Source organism: Cryptotermes secundus, unplaced genomic scaffold, assembly GCF_002891405.2.
Source record: "Cryptotermes secundus unplaced genomic scaffold, Csec_1.0 scaffold321, whole genome shotgun sequence".
NCBI lineage: Eukaryota > Metazoa > Arthropoda > Insecta > Blattodea > Kalotermitidae > Cryptotermes > Cryptotermes secundus.
The window spans coordinates 280,393-291,383 of NW_019721009.1; the positions used below are offsets into that span (position 1 = coordinate 280,393).

A 10,991-nucleotide genomic window follows, 5' to 3' on the forward strand; every position below is an offset into this window, starting at 1 on the left:
GGACGTGAAGCTGACCACTCAACTCTAACTAGTGCCGAAGTCAAGAAATATTCCGATCTCTACAGCCACTCCTCCATACGTCTTCATGGCATAGTGCTTAAATAGTTAAGCACAGGCACAACTTTACGTATACTATTTTTCTCTTTCTACTTCCTTTCTTCTTCCTTCATCTACTTGTCCCCATTTGACTCGCACGTGTGCGTTCAGTGTCTGCCCTGACGTAGGTCTGCTTGCTGGTGTCAGTGCAAATCATTCTGCCCGCCCGAAAGCTTTCCCTTGGCTGCTCAGGGCAAAACTACGTCACACTTGGTAGCACTCAGCGCTGATCCGTTGTATTGTGTCGCAGGCTTGTTTCTTTCCGCTTCTCGTAATTCGATGTGAACGCGTGATCGAGGATGGACGTTTAGCTCATTAGAAGGAATCAGCATGACAGCTCGGTGAAGGGACAGATCACTAGCGTTTGCGATGGAAAACGCGAGTCTTAACCCCTAACTGCAGTTGACCTCGTTGTCAAAGTCAGTGAAGCCTTGTGTTACAATTATTCCCTGAGGGGTAGAAAGATATATTTGTCACTACGCTTAACTAATTAAGAACTACACCACGCGGTAGCATAGTTGGTTGAGGCATTATGCTACAAGCCGGAAGTTCATGGGTTCAAGTCCCGATGAGGTCATTGAATTTTTTTCAATTGACCTAATCCTTCCAGCGGCAATATGGTCCTGGGCCTCGACTCAGCCTCTAACAGAAATAAGTATCAGGAATATTCTTGGGGGTAGAGGGCGGCCGACGCTTAAGGCTGACAACCTTACCACCATCTGTGAGCCGATTGTCTAGAAGGTGTGGGAGCCTCGACGTCTCACAACCCTATGTGCCTCCACGGCCTCTTACAGGCATACCTTTACTTTACTTACCACTAAGACATATGGGGCAGTGGATGTATAGATCCACATTTTCTTGGCCTCGGCACTAGCTGGAGGTGAGTGATCATCTTCACGCTCCGGACGCTTTACCCCCAAGGAAAAAGCCCCCGTTACCCGTTGGATAGGAGGATGGGTGGGCTCCAGAGCCGGTCTGGACGACATGGAGAATTGAAAAATTTGCACCCACTGGAATTCGAATTCTGACCCCTCGGTCTTTCATCTCGTAACCAGTAGCTATATCGACTGCACTATTCTGGCTCTTCTAGGATAGTAATAAATATTTTAATTGATGAACCGTGAACATCTATATCTACCAATAATAAGGGACCTTAATTATTTATCCAGAAAGACAAAATTTCTTACCTAAAACAGAAGTCCTTAATTATCAGTTACTTTTGTGCATCCTTTTTTTATAACCTCCGCATACACAGAATTGAATGTGGGTTTAAATCTCAGCTAGGGGATAAAAGTCTCTCGCAGTATTTGTTGACTTCCTACCACTTGCCTCAATAATTATTTAGAGAAATTCAGCGGCAATCTTTTGATGATATATGTACATGCAGCCTGAGCTGCTGACGGGGCCCTGAAAACCATAAATAAATACAAACAAATTCGAAAAAATCATGGTGCTTCAAGCAATGGTTTCGTCTCTATAGAAAATTATTAAATTAAGTAACAAGCAAGAAGTGTATCATTGGAAATATATAGCCACTAAATGGAAACTTATAGAAAGTACCAACCATATAATATATTACAAAAATTGGTTCCAGCAATACCACAAAAAATTTCGACCTCATAATCAACTGGCCCATGAGGCAGATTTGTTCCTGCCTCTCCATGCCTCATCTTTGTCTCATCCAAGTCATTTTTCTCACTTCTGTCCTGCACATTTTTGATTCCTTCCTTCTTCTCCTTATCCATCGTTTACTCTCCTTTCTGTTTCCTCCCGTGCTTTCGATTTCTCTCTCATCCTCCATCACTTTAACTTTTTCATTTCTACGTTACAGGTTATTCATCGACATTTTATATATCGAGACAATACAGCATCGAAAGATGAGCTGATAGATGAATAATGAAGTGGAAAGGAATTGGAAGGAAGCGGTCGTGACCTAATTTAGGTTCTGTCTCGGTATGTGCCTTGAGATACTGAAGAAATACACTAAACTGTCAGTCAGGCCGAATTCGAACCGAGGGCCTCCAAATACAAATCTAAAGCGTTGTCTCTAGGTTAGCCTCTTCGGTCACTGTATCTCGTAGTGTTCCGCGTTACTGGAGTTCGTCATCTCCGCTAAGTATCCCCAGAACTTTCTAGAAGAATGATCCATCATACTGCCTTAAGTCGTGCGGCCGTCAGGATCGGCTTGTTACAGAAGGCAAGTGCAAAGATTAATTAAACACAGTCCAATGATGAATGAGGGAGTGGCGGTAAAGCTCCAGGGATTCTTAACACCGCACTCGATGGAGGCGAGTAGTCAGCCATTTCCTCAGCTCGAGAACACAGAGGACGCGGTGGAATAGAAGCTGAATGGACCCCAGAGCTGGTTTTGAAGTTATTGATAAGATAATAAATACCGATTTCTATCGGGTATCAAATCCCGTACCTCCTATCGCCTAACTGATAGCATAGTCACTACGCTGACTGAGCTACAGCACCGCATGTAGGAAATAAGTCTTAAACTTACTGCTGGATGACTTTTGACCATACTGTACAAAGCTAAGAAGAAAGTGGCCAACCGCAGAGACAAGTTATTTCTGAACACAAACTCATTGGAACTTGAACCCAGGACTCTTCAGGTTTGATTCACAGAAGTTTTTGTTCTGTTTTCTAAGAGGAACGTGTCTCGAATTACGTCGTGTTCGTGCTCCCCCCCCCCCCCCCCCCCGACACANACAAAGCTATCAAGAAGCGATAATTGACTATTGATCCTCCGGTCTGAACGGAGGCGAGCTCCAAGTTCTCGCTATCAATTCTGGATCGATATCTCGTTCTGGTCCCTGCAGCCTGTCTCGCAGCTCGCACGTTCACATATTCCGCCATCGTTTCTGTGGAATCGGCCTTGCAATTCCGTGGTTTGTTTCAAATTATTTACTGGTTTCGGGTATATCTCTTGCATTCCGTAAATTATATTCTGTGCCTTGTAAGTGATGTTAAATTCCAATTCGTATTTTTGTTTCGCGTAGAGTGTACCTACCAAAGTGATTAAGTAAGGGATCAAAATTATTTATTCCTGAACCTTCCGTTCTTACTGTAATGTACATGTACTTTGGTGTCGGAAAAGCCATCCCTCTAACAGGCCGTGAAGGCCCATAGAGTTGTGAGACGTCGAGGCTCCCACATTTTATAGAACATCGGCATAAAGACGATAGTGAGGTTGTCAGCCTTACGCGCTGGCCGCCCTTTGCCCCGAGAAAGATTCCCGGTACTCATTTCTATTAGAGGCTGAGTTGACCCCAGGGCCATAGTGCGACTGGAAAGAGCAGGTAAATTGAAAAGAATCCAATGACCTCAAAGGGAATCTAACCAGTGACCTTCCGGCTTGTAGCATAGTGCCTCAACCAACTACGCGGCCAAGTGTCCCTATACGGACCTTGGTTCATTCTGTATTTATTTAAGGGAATTTGACATATTCTGGTTCCCCGTTAAGAATTCCGAAACTCATGATGATTTCTCAGTCATCAGCAGATATCATTTTAGCTTCAACATAATTACACAAGCTAATGTCAGAATCTGGTTCCCGGTTGGACAACTCAACCTTAATCTGTCACTTGAAATCCATGGCACCGGATCAGAAAGTAATACAAATATTATTATCTGCCTTCGTTTTTATATATATGCCTATATGCATAATTGATTTCTTGAGGATTACGCCGAGGCAATGTTAAGGCATACATCCAAAGAGAGAATCGATATATATATTGCTTTCTTTGGCGCCCTTTTCTACTGAAACTCTGTCGATAGGTACAATCGTAAATTTGGACCATACGTAACAACTGCATTTGATATAGCATCGATACAAAACACACTAACCAACGAAATAATAGAAGTTGCTAATTGATCTTGATGTCATGAGAGAAGATGTTTTAAAACAGTACATACAAGTACATATTTTCTTTCTTTTCAGTTCTACGCTCGATCATGGGCACGGGTCTCGTTGCCACGGTTAGCATATGATACCTCACGAACCAGAGATGGATATTCGGTAGAAAATATTTTTATTGGCTTTTGACCCCTAGTTATACAGACTGCAGCGGTTAGTCGCTGGCTTCCCACCGCGGCGGCCCGGGTTCGATCCCGGGTCTGGTCAAGTGCGATTTGTGGTGGACAAAAGTGGCACTGGGACAGATTTTCTCCGAGTACTTCTGTTTCCCCTGCCAATCTTCATTCAACCAATTGCTCTACAATCACCCTCACCTATCATCAGGGGCTGGTACAATAGGCCAGAAGTGGCTGCAGTACAAGGGACTTAGTCCCACCTCACTAGCAATAAAAAAATATATACAGATTGCTGAATATTTCCCCCCCCCATGGCACTACAGCCCCAGTGGGCCTAGCCCTACCTCCATGAACTTCTCCGTTCACTTCGGTTTTTCTAGATCTTACACATTCGGTAGGACTCCTTGGGAGGGTGATCAGCTCGTCGCGAGGCCTCTACCTGTACACAAACACAGAAAAATACACACACACAAACTAAACATCCATGCCCTGAGTGGGATTCGAACCCACGATCCCGCTTTCCAAGCGAGCAAAAACAGTACATGCCTTAGACCGCTCGGATACTGTGACCGACCTTGTTGAATCTTAATAACATTTATTCCATTTAATAAAATGTATATACTGTTAAATTTAATAATTAATTGTCATTGCTGATAACTATGCAAATTGAAGTTCCTTTCTTTATATAGCCCATAACGACGGCCCTTTTCTTCGTAAAGACGAAAATTTATCATTTATTCTTGTGTTCAAGGCTGCTTTTCCGCTAGCGTTTAAAGCACCTCTCATGTCTTACATGAAAGAAGAATGCTGATTTGAAATGACTGTCCTACTGCTTCAGTTGTCACAGAGTCCAGCATTAGCCTACGCCGCTCAGTTGCATACAGCTACACCAGCGCCGCTCAACGGATGATTCATGCAAGTTGACAACTCTGTCAAGTTTCAGTGAGGTTTTGAATAGGACAGTGAAATGTGGTCATGTTTTTTTGCGTGCTAGTGGACATAATCGTTTAAACTAAAGACAGGAATTTGTAACATGTTATGATAATAACTGAGAATTGTTACTGTGCGTTTGAAAACGTGTTAATATTGAAATCGTGTGCGGAAAAGTTGTAACAGTGCGTAACATTTATCAGACATACGCGTGACAGTGCAACAACTGACGTTTTGAGCGGATCCAATGCGTGCAAACGAACAACAGTGTAGATCTGTAGATAAATATAATTTTGAAGAGCTTGTAGTAACTCTGGCAGTAGAAAACAAAGTGTACATTCCACAGAACGCTATAGGAATATGCTTAATAAGGAAAGCTTGGGTATTCAACAGGAAGATTCAGAAGGTAAGACCAACATGTATAATTTCCGTACCTAGTTGAACAGAAAAGCACATGCCTTTAAAACTGCTAGTGTGACAGAAGCATGTCAAGACTATTTACGTAATGCTAAGGATTTGTTTTGGATCAACTGTTGCAGTAGAACTACGAGACTGATGCACTGAATAGGCACGGTCACTGCAGCAGCCATACGAGTATATTGTTGCGTCCAATGCACCAGCTATTTTTGTTGTGATAAACACTGTTGGTTTTTATTGCATAATGAGTGACAAATAATTGCTCAAGAAGGAGAAATGAAACCGGTTGAATCTGTATAGTAATAAAGTATATTAAAGATAAATTTACGTCAAAAGCAAAGTGGATTTAGAAGTGGTTGCCCATTTAGTTATACTGTTCGAGCCCCATTTTACTTTCATATGGAACTAAGCTAAGTGATCAAGGTTTCTATGGGTCCACAACTTCATTTAAAACAGGGGACCAATTTTCAAGAACTTTTAATGACTATTATGCCACTAGAAATTACTTCAGCCTCGTACTTTATCATTGTTAGAGTAAATAATAAAATATGAAGGACGTGCGAATTCGTGAGATTGGGTCAACACTTTCTTGTCCTGAAATGATAAATGTTAAAAAATTTTAGAGAAACTTCAACTTCTATTGTGGTAATTATTGTGAATATACGGTTGCTGTGTCAATTTTTCATAAGTTTTCTTTGTGATGGAGGTTATTAACAAAATATTTCAGGTAGGCACGTGATATTTGGTAAGAAGATTGGTTATAAATATACTTGCATATTATGCATTGAAACACTGTAAGCAAGAGTTACAAAGGCCACGCCATGGCTCAAGCAGTTAGTAGCTGGCTTCCCACCGCGGCGGCTCGGGTTCAATCCCGGGTCTGGTCAAGTGGGATTTGTGGTGGACAAAGTGTCGCTGGGGCGGGTTTCCTCCGAATACTTCGGTTTCCCTTACGAATCTTCATTCCATGAAATTCTGCATCATCATAATCACCCGGAGCAGGCTACAATAGGCCAATCATTGGCCGCCGTGCTGAGTGGACCCAGTTGGACTCCACCCCCTCTAAGCGGATTGAAGAAAAAGTTACAAAAATAGCTACAGTATATGCTTCTGAGTTTATGTCAGACGCAATTGCCGTGTTTGGAATCAGTGTTTATGTACTGAGTACCTGTACCTGTAAGGTACACATCCATGCAAAAATATCACCTGTTACGTCGTTAAGTTCTGATGAGTTTTCTGAAGTTCTGACGTTAATAAGAACAAATGTATACGTGTTTGCACTGTACATTCTATGAATTTTCGCTTAGTTTAGTGACTTTGTTACTGGATAGACCTGTTAATAATCGGGATTAGATTCCAAGCAGGAATAGGCAATGTTCTCTTCTCCACACTCTCCAGACAGCTTCTGTGACCTAACCAGTTTTCTATGCTGTAGGTATAGGGAAATCATCTTCTGGGGCAAAGGAGCCAGGGCATAAAACTCATCGCTGACCTCCATGTAGTGCCGATGTCAAGAATGCATGGAGCTATACCTCACTCTACCATTCTACTTTAATTAAGCATAGGAAATACTTTGCTTCTACCTTTACTTTCGTTTTAGCAATACATTTCCTACAGAAAATATAATACCTTCATGTAGTAGTTAACTCGCTCCAAGGCGTTGAGTTCTTCTTGAGAAGCCACCAGTCGCTCAGCTGCTCAAGAATTTCTCAACATTTCATGGAATATAAAGGTGCTTTACCGTGTTCAAAATAGCTCGATCCTGGCCCCTGACCTGAACCAGATGAATCATTTATTTTTTTGTTCCGTTAAAATACAGAGCCCTCCAACTTTTAAGATAAGCATATGATTATTACGAGAACAGCCCCATTTTACTCCACTAGCCTAACCACTCCGGCATGTTGGAGTCCTTCTTTGAGATTTCACCAGTCGAAAAGCTACTCAAGACTTTCCCAATATTTTATGCAACCCGAAGTTTTATTACAGTGTTCAAAATAGCCCCCTACTGGTCCTTATCCTGAGCCGCATGAATCAAGTGCGTATCACCCCAGCCCATCTCCCTAAGATCCATTTTAATATTATCCACCCACTAATGTCTTGATCTTCCTAGTGATCTCTTTTCGTTCATTCTTTCCCACCAAAATCCTATATTCATTCTCCTTCTCCCCATACATTCTACATGCCCTTCCCATCTTATCCTCCTTAATTTGATCATTATAGTTTGACGAAGTGTGCCAGCTGGTACCATGTACTGCACATTAAGGAGTGTAGTTGTTAGGACAGCACCCGTTTCAGTGCAGATATTCTAAATGATCTATACTTCGTTTTCCTGATGCATCCAGGAGTCAGGAAACACAGCAAGTACGGTGACTAGGCTACATATTGTGGTTCTAACACAGAAAGTGGTAGGGAATTTTGTCTTTTCCTCAGTGCCCAGACCGGACCTGGGACCCACCTAACCACTTATCACAAAATTACGTTGGGTTATGTCCTCTGGTTTAAAACGGCCGAGACGTGGAGCTGGCAATACACCTTCATCTAGTGCCTAAATGTGGTGAGTTGTACCTCCACTCCCCTATATGTCTTCATATTGTGGTGCTTAATTCAGCACACAGAAAACTTCCTCCTGTGATATCTTCTCTATTCCCTCCTCATCTCTCTGGACTCTTCTGACTCCACTCAATGAATATATTGCACATCTCACACTCAAATATGGATGAGAATTTGAGGTTATTATTCTTACAAGTCACAGGGTACACCCTGCGTGTAAAGGAGGGTTACTGCTTTTTTTTTATATAATTTTTACTCAGCATGGGGGAAGGGCTCTTGTATACTGCAGGATCTTGTACTGAGGAATTAAGGTTACAATTGCCAAATGTTGAAAATGTAAATGTTTAAAGAGTTTACTGCATACAACAGCATGCGATATCTGCTGGCATTTTATCTAAACTACATAGGCAGGACATATTTGGAAGGAAATATTTGTCTACTTCTGAAATTCTTAAAAAAAAAAATCCCTAATACAAAAATTACCAATGAAAATATAGTAGCTGGGACAAACAGAACGGTGGCTTGAAATTATAGGAATTAAAGCTGACATGTCTGGGTGTAAATGTCTGTGTAAATCATATTAGGGAATCAAATGTGATAGGGCAGAAAAGTGTGATCTGAAAAACAATATATTTTATCCTACCTCTTGATAGCCCTCATCTTAATGGATTTACATATGTTTCCCAATGCGTCTGTTTGCAGTCTAATATATTAGTAAAATTTGGTGGTACATATACAACCCTTCGTCCCCAAAATTAATTTTCTTTAAGGATATAATGGAGTGTGGATTTCGATGTTCGGATCCTGGAATATTTTGTTCATTGTCGATTTCTCGTTCCAACCACGTAAATTCCTTATGAAAATTATCTTGGTGTTAAGTGGATGCAAATTCTTGTGGTTGAATATTACATTAAAGTAAATCATCTGTACGCCTCTGGACAAAATAGAATTCCAGTGCTTATGAATGTTTTTGTAGTGAATGTATAAATATACTGCAAGTCATGGGTCTTCTAATCAAGTATGCTTCCACCTGTTTTCAGGTTTCCTATAGCGTTCTCAGATAATAATTTAGTACTCATTTTCATTTATCCCTGGTTTTATTTAGTTCTTAGTATATTTTTCAAGAAAGATGTCATTATATAGCGTATCCCGTAAGGAAAGGTCAGTGTTCTCTGAGGTCATAGTATCGGCCATTCTAAGCAAAAATTGTATATGTGCATCTGTCCTACTCCGAACGGTTTCCGAGATACAGCAATTTCACTGTACAGTACACTGTACCCTGCACACTGTACAGACGAGCAACACTCCATGTCCTCACAAGAGTTTCACCGAGATAGAGTTATTTTACTGTACAGTACACTGCACACTGTACAGACGAGCAACACGCCATGTCCTCAGACTAGTTGCAAAGTGCATTGATGTTGACAGTGGAATTTTCTAAAATGTATTCTACTGGGTAAACTATACTAACTTTGTCACTTGAAGAGTAAATACCGGCATTAGAAACATTACGTAATATCTTTTTCTTATGAAAATAACTGTACAGTGAAATAACTCTACATGTAAGGTTAAGACAATCCGTCACCACAAAACTGATTTTGTAAACTATCAGTATTTTACGGATTGAATATTCATATTCATAAATAAATATTAAATCCATAAGATACTGATTGATGTTACTGAATAGATTGTTTATAAAATAATTTATTGTGGCGACGGATAACCATGATCATATATGTTTATACACACAACGGGATGTCCACTGTGAAGAACCGTTCGGAATAGGACAAATATATGTAAACATTTTTTGTTTAGAATGGTCAATAATATGACCTCCAAGAATACTGATCTTTCATCCTGGTACATCCTGTATATATGTGCATATATAAGAATTGGATTTCATGTTTTCAGGGTTAAGCTTTCCGCCTACGTCTACAGGTTTCTCCTTTGTCTTATTCTTCGGCCATGTAGATGGAGGCGATAGGTTCCTCCGAAATGTCGAGCTTTCCCGGAACTACACGGTGTTATAACTCGAAACAAGTGGCTCTTCTTACATATAACTTTGTATAATAATTTGGGACCTTGTGTCACATATATTGAAGTAAGCGGAATTAGATTCGGGGGATTGTGTTTTCCGTATCATTACATATGCCACAATATGAGTGGCTATGCCCGTAATAACCTTGTGAAGCACAAATGATTTATGCTGAAACGATAAGCGTTGGCTGTTGCTTTAACTCATCAGTTGTGTAAAGGGATAACTAACTAATTAAACACAAAACTATGAAGACCTGTGGGGTAGTCGATATATAGATCTTATCTATAGATATAGATCAGAAGAGGACAAATTATGAAGCTCCTCATTATGCAATTATCTTCAAACTTCTGTCACTTCATCCCTCTTCGGTCAAAATATTCTCCTCAACACCCTGTTCTCAAACACCCTCAGTCTACTTTCACACCCATACAGAACCACGGGCAAAATTATAGTTTTGTATATCCTGATTTTTATGTTTTTGGAGAGCAGACGAGAAGACAAAAGGTATTGGACTGAATGGTGGCAAGCATTTTAAGAGTTCAGTCTCCTCTTAATTTCCTCCTGAATCAGGTTTCGATCTGTTATCGTTGTTCCCAAATATCCGAATTGTGCCACGTTTTCAAAACATCTGCTTTCTGTCTTGACGTCATGATTTTGCCCTGCATTTTGGTGACGGGACAGCAACATAGGTATACTTAGTTTTCTCTGTGTTTACTTATAGACCAACTTCCTTACTTGGCCACCCATAGCTGAAGCGGTTAGTCGCTAGCTTCCCCCCTCGGCGTCCCGGGTTCGACCCGGATCTGGTCAAGTGGGATTTGTGGTGGACAAAGTGGCACTGGGGCTGGTTTTCTCCGAGTACTTCGGTTTCCCCTACCAATCTTCATTCAACCAATTGCTCCACAATCACCCTCACCTATAA

General features: G+C 41.0%; 1 long non-coding RNA gene across 1 annotated transcript in view; it reads left to right on the top strand.

Moving 5' to 3' along the window:
• Positions 1 to 4,991: 4,991 nt before the first annotated feature.
• Positions 4,992 to 10,991, top strand: part of LOC111875059 — a 707,234-nt gene continuing 701,234 nt past the window's right edge. The window contains exon 1 of the long non-coding RNA XR_002844658.2: positions 4,992 to 5,470. This is a non-coding gene — a long non-coding RNA (uncharacterized LOC111875059). The remainder of the gene's footprint in view (positions 5,471 to 10,991) is intronic.